This window comes from Bufo bufo, chromosome 6, assembly GCF_905171765.1.
Source record: "Bufo bufo chromosome 6, aBufBuf1.1, whole genome shotgun sequence".
In the NCBI taxonomy this organism is placed as follows: domain Eukaryota; kingdom Metazoa; phylum Chordata; class Amphibia; order Anura; family Bufonidae; genus Bufo; species Bufo bufo.
In genome coordinates, this window is record NC_053394.1 from 268770816 (window position 1) to 268784547 (window position 13732).

Below are 13732 nucleotides of genomic sequence, written 5' to 3' on the forward strand. Positions count from 1 at the left end.
CCATTGACTTACAATGATTTTAGTGCCAATCCGTCTTGTTCACTTTGTAGATAATAGAACCGGATCCGTTCTGATCGGATGCAGACGGTTGCATTATTGACCAAATGCCGGATCCAGCAAAAATACAGATTTGAAAGTAGCCTATCCCCTAAAGGCATTGTCTCATCTTGTCATTATTAGTGCAAGATGAGACACAGTCCTGATCACCAGCTGGCCATGAAACAATGGCGACAGAAGGTGCAACATCCACATGCGCGGGACACAGCCCATGATCCCAGTGAAGGCCCTATTGAGCCACCTACCCAAATTTAACAGATCCAATGTGTTATTAGAAGACTGGAAAGAGGCTGGAAGGAGCCTTATGCCTGTGTAATGCTGCCCCACATCTGAAAGCAGAACTAGCCTTGAGCACATTACAAGAGGAAGCCAGTAAGACAGTACTGCTGCAGCCGGAAAGGCTAAGATAGACTTCTGAGCAGATATCATGCATCCTGGAAGATGTGTACAGGGATACAATGTCTAAAGCTATGCTGAGAAAGACAGACATTCTTCACCAGATACCAGGGGGAAGATGAAACATTGCCTCATTATGCAAATGGATTGCAACAACTTATAGCCACACTGCAAAAAAAAGAAGGACAGAAAGTAACATCCTTCACCAGTGGTGTACATACAGGGGTCAAAGGGGTCGCAGTTGCGACCGGACCCGGCACTCCAGGGGCCCGCGGCCTGGCCGCCTGTGGACCCCCCTGGCCCCTGCAGTCAGTGTTCCCTTACGTCTAAGTGGCGCAGGTGGGCGGCCGCCCAGCCATAGCGCGCCGCTCAAGCTGCTTGCTTAATGTCCGTCATGCACCTCCTGCCCCGTCTGTCTGCTCCTTCCACTTTATGAATGAAGCAGGCAGGCGGGGCAGGAGGCGCATGACGGAGGGAGATATGTCACGCACAGGCAGCACAGCAGCAGAAGGGCGGGCAGCGGCGCTCTAGTTCAGCTGCCCACTGCCGGCCATGTGTGGAGTGGTGAAGCGGCCGCCGCTCAGGAGACTTGTGGAGCAAGGCGGGTTGGGGGATGGAGGGGACCCCCATAGATGATCAGTTTTACACCGGAGCCCCATGGAATGTGTGTACGCCACTGTCCTTCACTAATTCAGAAGTGGTCCTGCGAGATCAGCTTCTCTTCGTCCTAAGTTGTCAGCCATTACAGAATGCCCTACGCAAGAGACTCAAGCTGGAGCCCCACTTAACCTTACACCAGGTGCTTAAGGAAGCTATTAGCCAGGAAAAAGAGGAACAGGGAGCAGCAAATAGAGGCAATTCACACCAAAGAGAAGAGTGTGGAGGCCCATGTGTCATCATTGGAAGAGGTGATTAGAGAACTAAAGGATACACTGACTGTCAGTAATAAGGGTGGCACCTCAGACTCAAGATAGAGCACAAGCCTATCTCGCACCCAGGCAGTTCTACAGAGGGGCACAACCTGCAAGAAGCTGCTGGAAATGTAACCAGGAGGGTCACTTAGCCAGGAACTGCCCCAACCGTGGCATTTTAAGCAACCACATAGATTTAAACTACTGTAGTTCCATCTGCAATTGAAGAGCAAATTGCAGGAGGAAGTACAGATTTGTGCCCCCTGCTGGAAGCTATGGACTTAGTCGGAGAGAGCCCAGTTGTTACAGCCAAGTTTAATGGAGAAGAACTGTACTGTCTAGTAGACACTGGGTCACAAGTAACGGCAATGGCCAATAAAGTCTCCGAGACCCACTTTCCCTCTGCCCTGCACGAGGGAAGTGCAGAATAGGCAAATCTGAAAGCTGCCTGTGACGAAACCAACCTCGCCACTGGGTAGTGGAGAAGCCTGGCTACCAGCCTCTTGCCCCAGGATTATGGGCCCTCTCATTAGCCAGGCTTCCTTTGCTCACAAAGGACTTTTACTAACTTTTGAACCCCTGGTCTAATTCGTGCCATTTTGGGATATGTTAAATGTCTATGTGTACTGTAAAGGGTGGGACATTGTATATTTGAGTAGTGATGTCTGTCCTATTGTCCCCACGTGTGTATTGGCGATTTCCCTTTGTCCTGAGAGATAATTGAATTACTCCTCGGTTGTCTCCAGGACAGAAGACACTGTGTATTCTCCTGCCTGTGATACAATTACATCAACCCATTGTGTAAGGTAATTGTATCACAGGCAGAGGGGAGGGTTTTGTGTGGGAGTGTATGAGTGTATTGTACGTGTTTATTGGTGGTTTTTACAAAACCCTGTGGGTGGTAACCTTGTTGGAAAATGTGTATAAGTCAATGCTTGTGTGTTCAATAAAGAGTTCCTGTTTTACCCTTCATCATGTTGAGGCTGGTGTTTGGGTAACTGATCGACACTGGGGATTGCTATACGCTGAAGATTTGCTATACTCCCCTGGCTATACTATTAGCTTTTGTAAGAGCTGTTCCTGCTCTCTGGATTTAGGAGAGGTTCACCCACTGGAGCCTGGAGCCTTGTCGTAGGTCCAGGGTGGGTAGGAGACGGTGAGACCTCAATCAAGCTTCGGCGGTTCTTGGGGTCTGCAGCGCTTACAGTGTCAAGTGGAGTGCTTGGAGTCCTCGGGAAACACTAGGAGCATTATTCGACGGAGGTACCCGGTCGGGGTGCCAGGAGATCCGTTACACTGCCAATAGTCTGCCCATTCCAACAGTTGGGGTCATGCAAACTGACATTGAGCTTTGGGGCCGGACGTGGTAATAATTCAGTGCAATGGATCCAGAAGTCCCTGTGATACTAGGGATAAATGTATTGCGAGAATTAAATGTTATGCCCTTTGTCAAAAGTGTTGCACGAAATGCTTCAAGAAAGAAATTGTAACGGTCACGTCCACACACACACAGGGGGAAGGGTAGTGACCACTGCGCTCCACCCTCACCCCTGGCCCTGCCTACTTGCCTCACGAGTCCTGATTGATGACAGGGGACAACTGGACGGCAGTCCCTAACTTAGGATATGTGCAGGGAAGACAGACAAGACAAAATACGGAACATGAACGGACCGGGTCAGAACCAAGAGAGCTACGCAGTACAACGGATTAAGCAAAGAATGGTCAGGAGAAGCCGGGGTCAAATACCAGGAGAGTAGCGAAGTACAAGAGGAGTCCTAAGAGAGTAGTCAGGTGGGAGCCGAGGTCACAATACCAGGATGTATGCGCAGTACAGGAGGAGCAGGCAGAGGATCGTCAGGGAACAGGATCAGGTAAATATTCAGTAGTCCAACAAATAGCCAGGAACCTAGAAATTAACAGGCAACCTGTGGCCAGCAGGCTGCCTGTATTTATAGTGGGGAGTGAGGGTCATGTGACGTGGCCAGCGTCACATGACCGACAGGCCAACCAGTCGAGCACCGAGTGATCAGCTCGGCACTCAAGGCAGACTAGGAGCAGGGAGCCACCCAGTCTGCAAAGCTGCCCTGGGAATGAGGTCAAGCACAAATCCCCATTCCCAAAGCTAAGCAACAGGTCTGCGGGCGATGGGGGACCGAGTGCACCTTCGGAACCCCGTGACAGTACCCCCCCTTTTACGAGGGGCCACCGGACCCAAGACTTCAGGGTGTTCTAAATTAAATTTACGAACAAGTCTAGGAGCATGAACCTCCCTAGCAGGTACCCAAGATCTCTCTTCAGGTCCATACCCCTTCCAGTGAATCAGGTACTGCAAGGCATTACGCACCTTCCTGACATCCACTATTTTAGACACCACATACTCGAAAGAATCATTAATAAGAACCGGCGGAGGCGAAGCTTTTGATGGTACTACCGGTTCAAAATATTTTTTAAGCAGAGATTTATGGAACACATTATGAATGTGGAATGACTCGGGCAGCTCCAACTTAAAAGATACCGGGTTAATCACCTCCGTGATCTTATATGGTCCAATAAAACGAGGAGCAAATTTACTAGAAGCTACCTTGAGAGATAGATTCTTGGAGGACAACCATACTTTATTCCCAACCTGAAAGTTCACCCCCCTTGAACGTCTATCGGTCTTGAGTTTTTGAGAACTTTGAGCCTTTTCTAGGTTCGATTGAACCCGGGCCCAAACTGTGCACAGTTCGGAGGAGAGTTTATCAGCTTCAGGGTTAGAGGAAGAGACGGACGACCCAGAATGAAAACGGGGATGAAAACCATGGTTACAAAAGAAAGGGGAGACCCCAGCAGAAGAATTGACACGGTTATTCAGAGCAAATTCAGCCAACGGAAGGAATTTGACCCATAATTGCTGGTCATCAGCAACATACAACCTCAGGAATTGTTCCACAGACTGATTAAGGCGTTCAGTCTGCCCATTACTCTCAGGATGGTAGGCGGAAGAAAAAGACAACGAAATTTTACATCTTTGACAGAAGGCCCTCCAGAATTTGGACACAAACTGCACACCCCTGTCCGAAACAATATTTTTCGGGATGCCATGTAAACGAACAATCTCTCTCACAAAAATAGACGCCAGGGTTTTAGCATTCGGAAGTTTAGACAGGGGAATGAAATGAACCATCTTGCTAAACCTATCGACCACTACCCAAACCACAGTCTTACCCTCCGCCAGCGGTAGGTCAGTTATAAAGTCCATCGAGATATGGGACCAGGGTCTACTGGGAATGGGTAGGGGTCGAAGGTTACCAGCAGGGCGAGTCCTAGGTGTCTTAGACCTGGCACAAACCTCACAGGCTGACACGTAGGACTTGACATCCCTGGATAATGGTATAGTAAGGACCAGCACTCGCTTCAGTAATAATTTCAAATAGATTTAATGGTCACATACAAATGATAAGTACTTATCATTTGTATGTGACCATTAAATCTATTTGAAATTATTACTGAAGCGAGTGCTGGTCCTTACTATACCATTATCTGTGGATCTTCCTCCCGGGACGCGCGCACCGCACCGCTGAAAGCAGAAGTGCCGCTTGTATCTTCTCTTGACATCCCTGGTCAGATTGGGCCACCAATAAGATCTAGAAACCAGATCCTTAGTGCCCTCAATACCCGGATGTCCACAAAAGGCAGAATCGTGACACTCACCCAACAGCTGGAGACGAAATTGTACGGGAACAAACAACTTATCTGTTGGGGTGGATGCCGGTGCCAGATGTTGTTCAGCCTTAATGCGAGCCGAGATATCCTGGGTTAGAGCCGCTAAGAAGATGTTTGCTGGTAGGATGGATTCAGGCGGCGTCTCAGTGGGTTGAAAAGCATGGAAGCTCCGAGATAATGCGTCTGCCTTCACATTTTTACTTCCCGGCCTGAACGTAATGGAGAAATCAAAACGGGTAAAAAACAGAGCCCATCGGGCTTGTCGGGGATTCAACCTCTTAGCGGACTCGAGAAACATTAGGTTTTTATGGTCAGTGACAACAGTTACTCGATGCCTTGCCCCCTCCAAAAAATGTCTCCACTCCTCAAATGCCCATTTAATGGCCAACAGCTCCCAATTCCCTATGTCGTAGTTTCTCTCCGTGGGAGAGAATTTCCTAGAGAAGAAGGCACACGGTCTCAGGTTAGTGAGGCTAGCAGGACCTTGTGAAAGGACTGCTCCTGCGCCATCCTCGGACGCATCCACCTCCACAATAAAGGGTCTCTCCTGATCAGGCTGGATCAGAATGGGAGCGCTACTAAATGCCTTTTTTAATGTTTCAAATGAAGAAATGGCCTTGGTAGACCAATTCTCCAAATCCGCTCCTTTCTTAGTAAGGTCGGTCAATGGCTTAGCAATTACAGAAAAATTCATGATAAATTTACGGTAGTAATTAGCGAAACCCAAAAACCGTTGTAAAGCCTTTAAGGATGAAGGCCTTACCCATTCCTTAATTGCTAAAACCTTACCAGGATCCATCTTAAAGGCGTGAGGAGTCAAAACATGCCCTAGAAACAGTATCTCCTGTACACCAAAGACACATTTCTCTTGCTTAGCGGATAGCTGGTTCTCCCTCAACACCTCTAATACTTGTTTGACATGGGACACATGAGATTCGAAATCAATAGAGAATATCAAAATGTCGTCAAGATAGACAATAATAAATTTACCTAAGAACTCCCTAAGAATATCGTTCATTAAGTTTTGGAACACAGCTGGGGCATTGCTGAGTCCAAAAGGCATCACCTGATATTCAAAGTGTCCTATCGAAGTATTGAACGCTGTCTTCCATTCGTCTCCCTCCTTGATTCGGATTAGATTGTATGCCACTTTCAGGTCAATCTTGGAAAACCAGGTTGCCCCCAAAATCTGGTTAAATAAATCCGGAATCAATGGGAGAGAGTATCTATTTTGGACAGTGATTTTATTTAATCTCCGGTAATCAATACAAGGCCTAAGACCACCATCCTTCTTTTTAACAAAGAAAAACCCTGCTCCCATAGGAGAGACTGAAGGTCTAATATGCCCTTTAGCAAGGCTCTCCTTAATATAATCTTCCATAGCCTTGCGTTCGGGCCCTGAAAGATTATAAATTCGACCTTTAGGAAATTCGGCACCCTCAATTAGCTCTATGGCGCAATCATAAGGTCTATGGGGGGGTAGAACCTCTGGAGTAAAGGATGAGAACACATCAGAATATTCCTTAATAACAGAGGGTAATGTATTAGACCTTACTGAAACCCCAGCCTGGACCACGGACAAGCATGAGTCACACTTAGGTCCCCATTTCACCAACTCTCCTTTGGACCAATCAATTGTGGGGTTATGTAAACGGAGCCAAGGCAACCCTAGTACCACCTCAACCGGTAGGTTCTCCAGGACTAGAAGAGAACATCTCTCAGAGTGGCACACACCCACGGACAGAGAAATTTCAGAGGTACATGACCTCACCGTACCACCAATCAGGGGAGTAGCATCAATAGCCATGACATGGATAGGTGTAGGTAACGCAAACATTGGAATACCCAATTTACAAGCAAACGCAAAGTCAATAAAGCTGGCCGCTGAACCGGAGTCAATAAAGGCCTTACCCGGCCACTTATTAACCCCCAGAGAAATTGTTATGGGTACCAAAAGCTTACCTTTAGAAAAATCAGGGTGTACCTGGTCTTTAGGTTGTCTTGCCTTAGAAGACTTGTCAGAGAGGTCCCTCTTAGGACACTTGTTGATCCAATGGCCAGGATCTCCACAGTAGAAGCACTCTCCGCGTCTGCGACGAAGATTACCCCGGGTCATACCAACCTGCATGGGTTCCTCGGTGGAGACCTCAGTGTTGTCCTTGGAAAAGGCCTCTGGCTGGACCACCATCTGAGAATAGAACTGTCGTTCTTGTCGTCTCTTTCTAACTCGTCTGTCAAGTCGGACAACTAGGGTCATCATCTCCTCTAAGGTCTCAGGAATTTGGTAATTGACCAATAGATCTTTTAAATTATCAGATAGACCAGACCTAAACTGACTCTTTAGGGCTGGTTCATTCCATCCTGAGGGGACACACCACCGTCTGAATTGGGTGCAATACTCCTCCGCAGGGAGATGGCCCTGAACCAGTGCCCTAAGAGCTGTCTCGGCTACCAGAGACCTGTCTGGTTCGTCATAGAGGGTACCCAGGGCCTGAAAAAACCCCTCCACAGAAGTTAGACAACTGGCCCCAGGAGGTAACGAAAATGCCCAGTCCTGGGGATCACCCTGTAGTAGAGAAATGATAATCCCCACGCGTTGGCTCTCGGGACCGGAGGACACAGGGCGCAAACGGAAGTAGAGTTTGCAATTCTCCTTAAAGGAGAGAAACCTCTTCCGGTCTCCAGAAAAGGGTTCTGGGAGCTTGATCTGGGGTTCAAAATATGGACTGGAGGACAGAGGAGTGGAAGAACCTTGCCCTAACTCACAAGAACTGAGTTTCTCTCCTAGCTCCTGCACCCTCTGTGTCAAGTTAGAGACATGGTCAGTCAGGGTAGTAAGAGGATTCATGATACAGTGGTTATTGGGCCTGTTAATCTGTAACGGTCACGTCCACACACACACAGGGGGAAGGGTAGTGACCACTGCGCTCCACCCTCACCCCTGGCCCTGCCTACTTGCCTCACGAGTCCTGATGACAGGGGACAACTGGACGGCAGTCCCTAACTTAGGATATGTGCAGGGAAGACAGACAAGACAAAATACGGAACATGAACGGACCGGGTCAGAACCAAGAGAGCTACGCAGTACAACGGATTAAGCAAAGAATGGTCAGGAGAAGCCGGGGTCAAATACCAGGAGAGTAGCGAAGTACAAGAGGAGTCCTAAGAGAGTAGTCAGGTGGGAGCCGAGGTCACAATACCAGGATGTATGCGCAGTACAGGAGGAGCAGTGTCACGAGTTGGAGGTCCCAGGAGAGACCACCGCGTCGTCAAGCAATAAACGGAAATCAGGTACAGACACATAAGAGTTTATTGCACAAACAAAAACATGAAAGGCAGCACAGAGAAAACATGAGCTCTATGTACCGTCAGCACAGTGGGAGAAAACCCCCACTGCGCCACTGTCTAGTAATACTCCAGAGGGGCGTAACTAAGCAACTCCTGGTTTTCACTAGAGCCCTAGATGGTAGGGTTAGACTTAGCCGCAGGAAGTTGCCAGGGTCCACTCTGGAGCGTGAGCTAGACAGTGACAGCAGGAGCGAATGGACAACAGGTACCAGAAGGTACCGACGGCACATAGGCAAACATAACAGACAGGTAAATACAAAACAGGGCAAATAATAACACAAGCAGGAGTTCATGCAAGGGAGCAGGAGTGGCAATGAGCAGAGAAGGACTTGCTCCACCAGTAGTAAACTGCATGGCCTTGTCATGCCACTCTGCTGCAAAGGCTTGCTGAACACAGACATCAGAATAAACACAAAGTAACTAAAACATAACTGGCAGAACAGAAAGACAGGAAAGAGGACAGGAAAAAGGACGCAAATGAACAAGTAGGGAAACCCACAGAGCACAGACAGACAGACACGGATCCCATGGGTCAGCAGCATGGGAGAAAGAGTACAAACCAGGAGCAGAGCAGGACAAGACAACACACACCAGGAGAGCTGACCCAGAACTGAGGAAACCTCAGGCTTATATACAGGTTCCATGGGTGCAGCAGAGAGACCACACCCATGGAGCAGACAGAGGATTAACTCCTAATAGGATTACAGGGGAGTTAACCCATACAGAACCACAAATAATACAGAGGAACAGAACTTCAGTGAGGAGCGCCGAATGAGCAAGAACGGAAGGTCACAGTCAAAGGTAACGACTGTGACAAGCAGGCAGAGGATCGTCAGGGAACAGGATCAGGTAAATATTCAGTAGTCCAACAAATAGCCAGGAACCTAGAAATTAACAGGCAACCTGTGGCCAGCAGGCTGCCTGTATTTATAGTGGGGAGTGAGGGTCATGTGACGTGGCCAGCATCACATGACCGACAGGCCAACCAGTCGAGCACCGAGTGATCAGCTCGGCACTCAAGGCAGACTAGGAGCAGGGAGCCAACCAGTCAGCAAAGCCGCCCTAGGAATGTGGTCAAGCACAAATCCCCATTCCTAAAGCTAAGCAACAGGTCTGCGGGCGATGGGGGACCGAGTGCACCTTCGGAACCCCGTGACAGAAATGGTAGGCAACTAGCAGGATTGGATGCAGCATAAGGGTTTTATTTAAAAAAAAACAAAATTATCCCAACAGGGTGGCTTAACGTCAGTCATTTAAAGTTCAACCACATAAAGCTCTTATCTTCAGCCAAAACAATAGTAAGTTCTTATACTGCCATGTGTCTTGTCACAGTCTGTGTGCAAACACATGGCAGGGCCTCGTTCTCTGTCTCTCTGGTGCACCATGGAGAATAATGCTCCCAAATCCTCTCCATTAAGCCTCATTCATATGTCAGTGTCCGTGCTCAAATCCGTGAGCAGGTGGTCAATAATGCATCTGTGAAGCTGTCCGTGAAGGATCTGTGTTGGGTCCGTGCGTCTGTTTTTTGCTATCTGTGTTGCATCCATGTTTCACTGACACTGAACAGCTGAAAAATAATTTTCAAAGCATCTCTTCTTAATGATCCGTGAAACACAGATGCAACACGGATGGCATCCGTGGTTTTCACGGACCCATAGACTATAATGGACGTGATGGATCTGCATGCATCCCTGCTAAAAACATTGAACTGTCTGAATACACACATTAATGAATGGGGACGTGTGCTGTCCGTGGAGAACACGTACAGCACAAGTCCGTAAAAAACAGACATGTGAATGAGTCTTTAGAGTGTTTCTTCCCCCTGCTCCCAGGCAGCCTTTCTCTTTTTAACTACCTCTCGGAACTGCACTTGGACTCCTTTGTCAGTGGTGTGGAAAGTCCAGGGTGTACTGCCGGAATAGCCACACTGCAATCCCTGGAATTAGATCATTGAGATTAGCAGCCTACATGGCACATTGTCACGCTCGTGTGTGGGAGGAAAACACCACACCAAGCATAGGAGGGAAAGGGGATACAGGAATAAGGCCTGGAAACTAGAGAAGGAAGATGGACACCTCCTAGAGAAAACCCTAACTCCAGTCCTGACAGACTACCAGTATGAACAGGCCGCAAAGGTCCTGTCTCACCCTATAGGACCCTGGAACTAATGTCAGGACTGAGTCAACCTGTTCCTCCAAAGGGAAGGACGAACAGGAGTCTCCCTCAGGCCTAATGACAAACAACAGGGAAAGGCAACACACACATACAGTACAGACTAGGGCTGCACGATATGGGAATTTTGTGCGATTGCGATTAGGGCCCTAAAAATTGCGATAACGATATGCGATGCGATATTTTAAGGGAATTGTGCTAGAGGTCTATTTGCTTGGATTTTCCCATATGAGCCGCTGACGGGGCTGGGTATGACATAGTTATAGGGGATCTGTGGATGACATAGTTATGGGGGATCTGTGGATGGCACTGTTATGGGGGATCTGTGGATGATGCACTGTTGTGGGGGATCTGTGGATGGCACTGTTGTGGGGGATCTGTGGATGACGCTGTGTTATGGGGTGGATCTGTGGAGGACGCCGTTATGGGGTGGATCTGTGGAGGACGCCGTTATGGGGTGGATCTGTGGAGGACGCCGTTATGGGGTGGATCTGGGGAGGACGCCGTTATGGGGTGGATCTGTGGAGGACGCCGTTATGGGGTGGATCTGTGGAGGACGCCGTTATGGGGTGGATCTGTGGAGGACGCCGTTATGGGGTGGATCTGTGGAGGACGCCGTTATGGGGTGGATCTGTGGAGGACGCCGTTATGGGGTGGATCTGTGGAGGACACCGTTATGGGGTGGATCTGTGAAGGATGCCGTTATGGGGTGGATCTGTGGAGGACACCGTTATGGGGTGGATCTGTGGAGGACGCCGTTATGGGGTGGATCTGTGGAGGACGCCGTTATGGGGTGGATCTGTGGAGAACGCTGTTATGTGGGGGATCTGTGGAGGACGCTGTTATGGGGGATCTGTGGAGGACGCTGTTATGTGGGGGATCTGTGGAGGACGCTGTTATGGGGGATGTGTGCTATGACACATAGGGCCATCAGGGGGGGACAGCATAAGACATATAGCATCTTATGCTGGTCCCCCTCATGGCCCTATGTGTCTTCTCATGTGTCCTAAACTGTGCACATAACTGGCTTTGTGTGTAAAGTATTTTACTAGTGTGTAAAACAATCCCTCTCCTATTGATAACAGGTCCAGCCTCTGTACTCACTGTCAGTGTCACTATGAATGCACTACAGCGAGCGGGAGCGAACTGACCGGCCGGAGCGTGACTGACGTCACTTAGTAACGCTCCTCCCACTTCAGGAAGCAGGAGCGTTACTAAGTGACGTCAGTCACGCGCCGGCCGGTCCGCTGGCTCCCGCTCGTCGCTGCAGTGCATTCATCGTGACAGTGAGTACAGAGGCTGGACCTGTTATCAATAGGAGAGAGATTGTTTCACACACTAGTAAAATACTTTACACACAAAGCCAGTTATGTGCGCGGGGCCCCTTCATATATAATTGCTGCATTTTCGGGTCGGCCAAATCGCCATATCGCATTTGCCGATTATCGCGATTCGATTAGTTTTTCGATTTATCGTGCAGCCCTAGTACAGACCAAAAGTTTGGACACACCTTCTCATTTAAAGAGTTTTCTTTATTTTCTTGACTAAGTGTGAAACAACTGAAAATATGTCATATTCTAGGTTCTTCAAAGTAGCCACCTTTTGCTTTGATTACTGCTTTGCACACTCTTGGCATTCTCTTGATGAGCTTCAACAGGTAGTCCCCTGAAATGGTTTTCACTTCACAGGTGTGCCCTGTCAGGTTTAATAAGTAGGATTTCGGGGGGCGCATGCGCGCGGCTCACGAGGAGGTCATGCTTCAGTGAGCTCCGCTCCGCACTTCGAGATTACCCTACTTTCAGCGCCTTTTACTGGGCTCCATCACGCCTGAGATTTGATGCAGGGGTCCCCGAAGATGACCCGCACGAAGGGGAAAACTAGAATTCCGGGCACCCCAGTCCCGTCGCAGACCTTGCCGGAGATCTTCTGACAGACCAGGCAGACTGTCATGGCGGACGTGCCAGCGACTCCCGCCAGCCCGGCCTCATCAGATGGAGGTGATCCCCCACAAGAATCAACGGATACTCGGGTGGGTTCGGACGACCTATAAAAAAACATTGCAGCACTTTTTAAAACCGAGTTGTCTCAAGCAGTCTCGGACTTTACGCGCCAGATCCAGGACCTCGGTAACAGAGTCTCGGATCTAGAGACAAGAACAGACGACCTGTCTGACGCTCTGGGCCGCGACCGGGAGGACATTGACTCCCACGACAACCAGCTAGCAGAGTTGGAACTTAAAATTGAGGATCTCGAAAACAGGTCCCGGAGGGGTAACCTGAGAGTTAGAGGTCTGCCAGAATCGTTCACCGATCTACCATCCACTCAGTCTGCCTTATTCACGGCCCTGCTCCCTCAAGCAGAACCACATTTTCTGAAGATGGACCGTGTCCACAGGTCCTTGGGGAAACCCAGTACCCCGGATCTCCCCAGAGATGTAATTCTGAAATTCCACCACCCTGACACTAGGGATAAAGTTCTTGCCGCAGCAAGGGACAATCCGGACCTACCTGGACTCCCGCAGTCAGTCCACCTCTACGCTGACTTAGCGCCTTCCACGCTCCGTAGGCGCAGAGAAATGAGGCCGGTCACACAGGCCTTGCAGAAGGCCAACGTTAGATACAGATGGGGATTCCCTTTCAATCTATCATTTCAGCTGAACTCGCGCCCTCACACTATCCGTTCTTTGACAGAGGGCCTGGAAGCACTGAAACGGGCTGGGATCCAGTTTGAGCATCAGGACTTACCATCTGCCTCACCGAAGCCACAGAGGCCAGCAAGGGTCTGGACAACTGTTCCATCAGCCTCCGGGGGCCCGACCAGGCTGAGAAATACCTGACTTTTCGCCTATCCTCAACTACAGAGCGGTAACAGTACTGTTTATCTGTGCGGGTCTACTCCGGGGCCTCTGGTTCCATACACGTAACCTATGTATCGGGCCAGTTTTATTATTATAGGGTCTCGACCATGCGGACTTTCATGTTGCCCCTGATATGGGATGTTGTGAGAGAGGGCTGCTAGCCATTACTGGGCTATGCCCTCTTTCCTATTTCCCGCCACTTTTTCTCCATACGTTGGGGCTCTGTAGTCCCACTTTTTGTTGCCTGTTCATTCAGGCTGTTATTCTGTTATGTTATACTGATGTT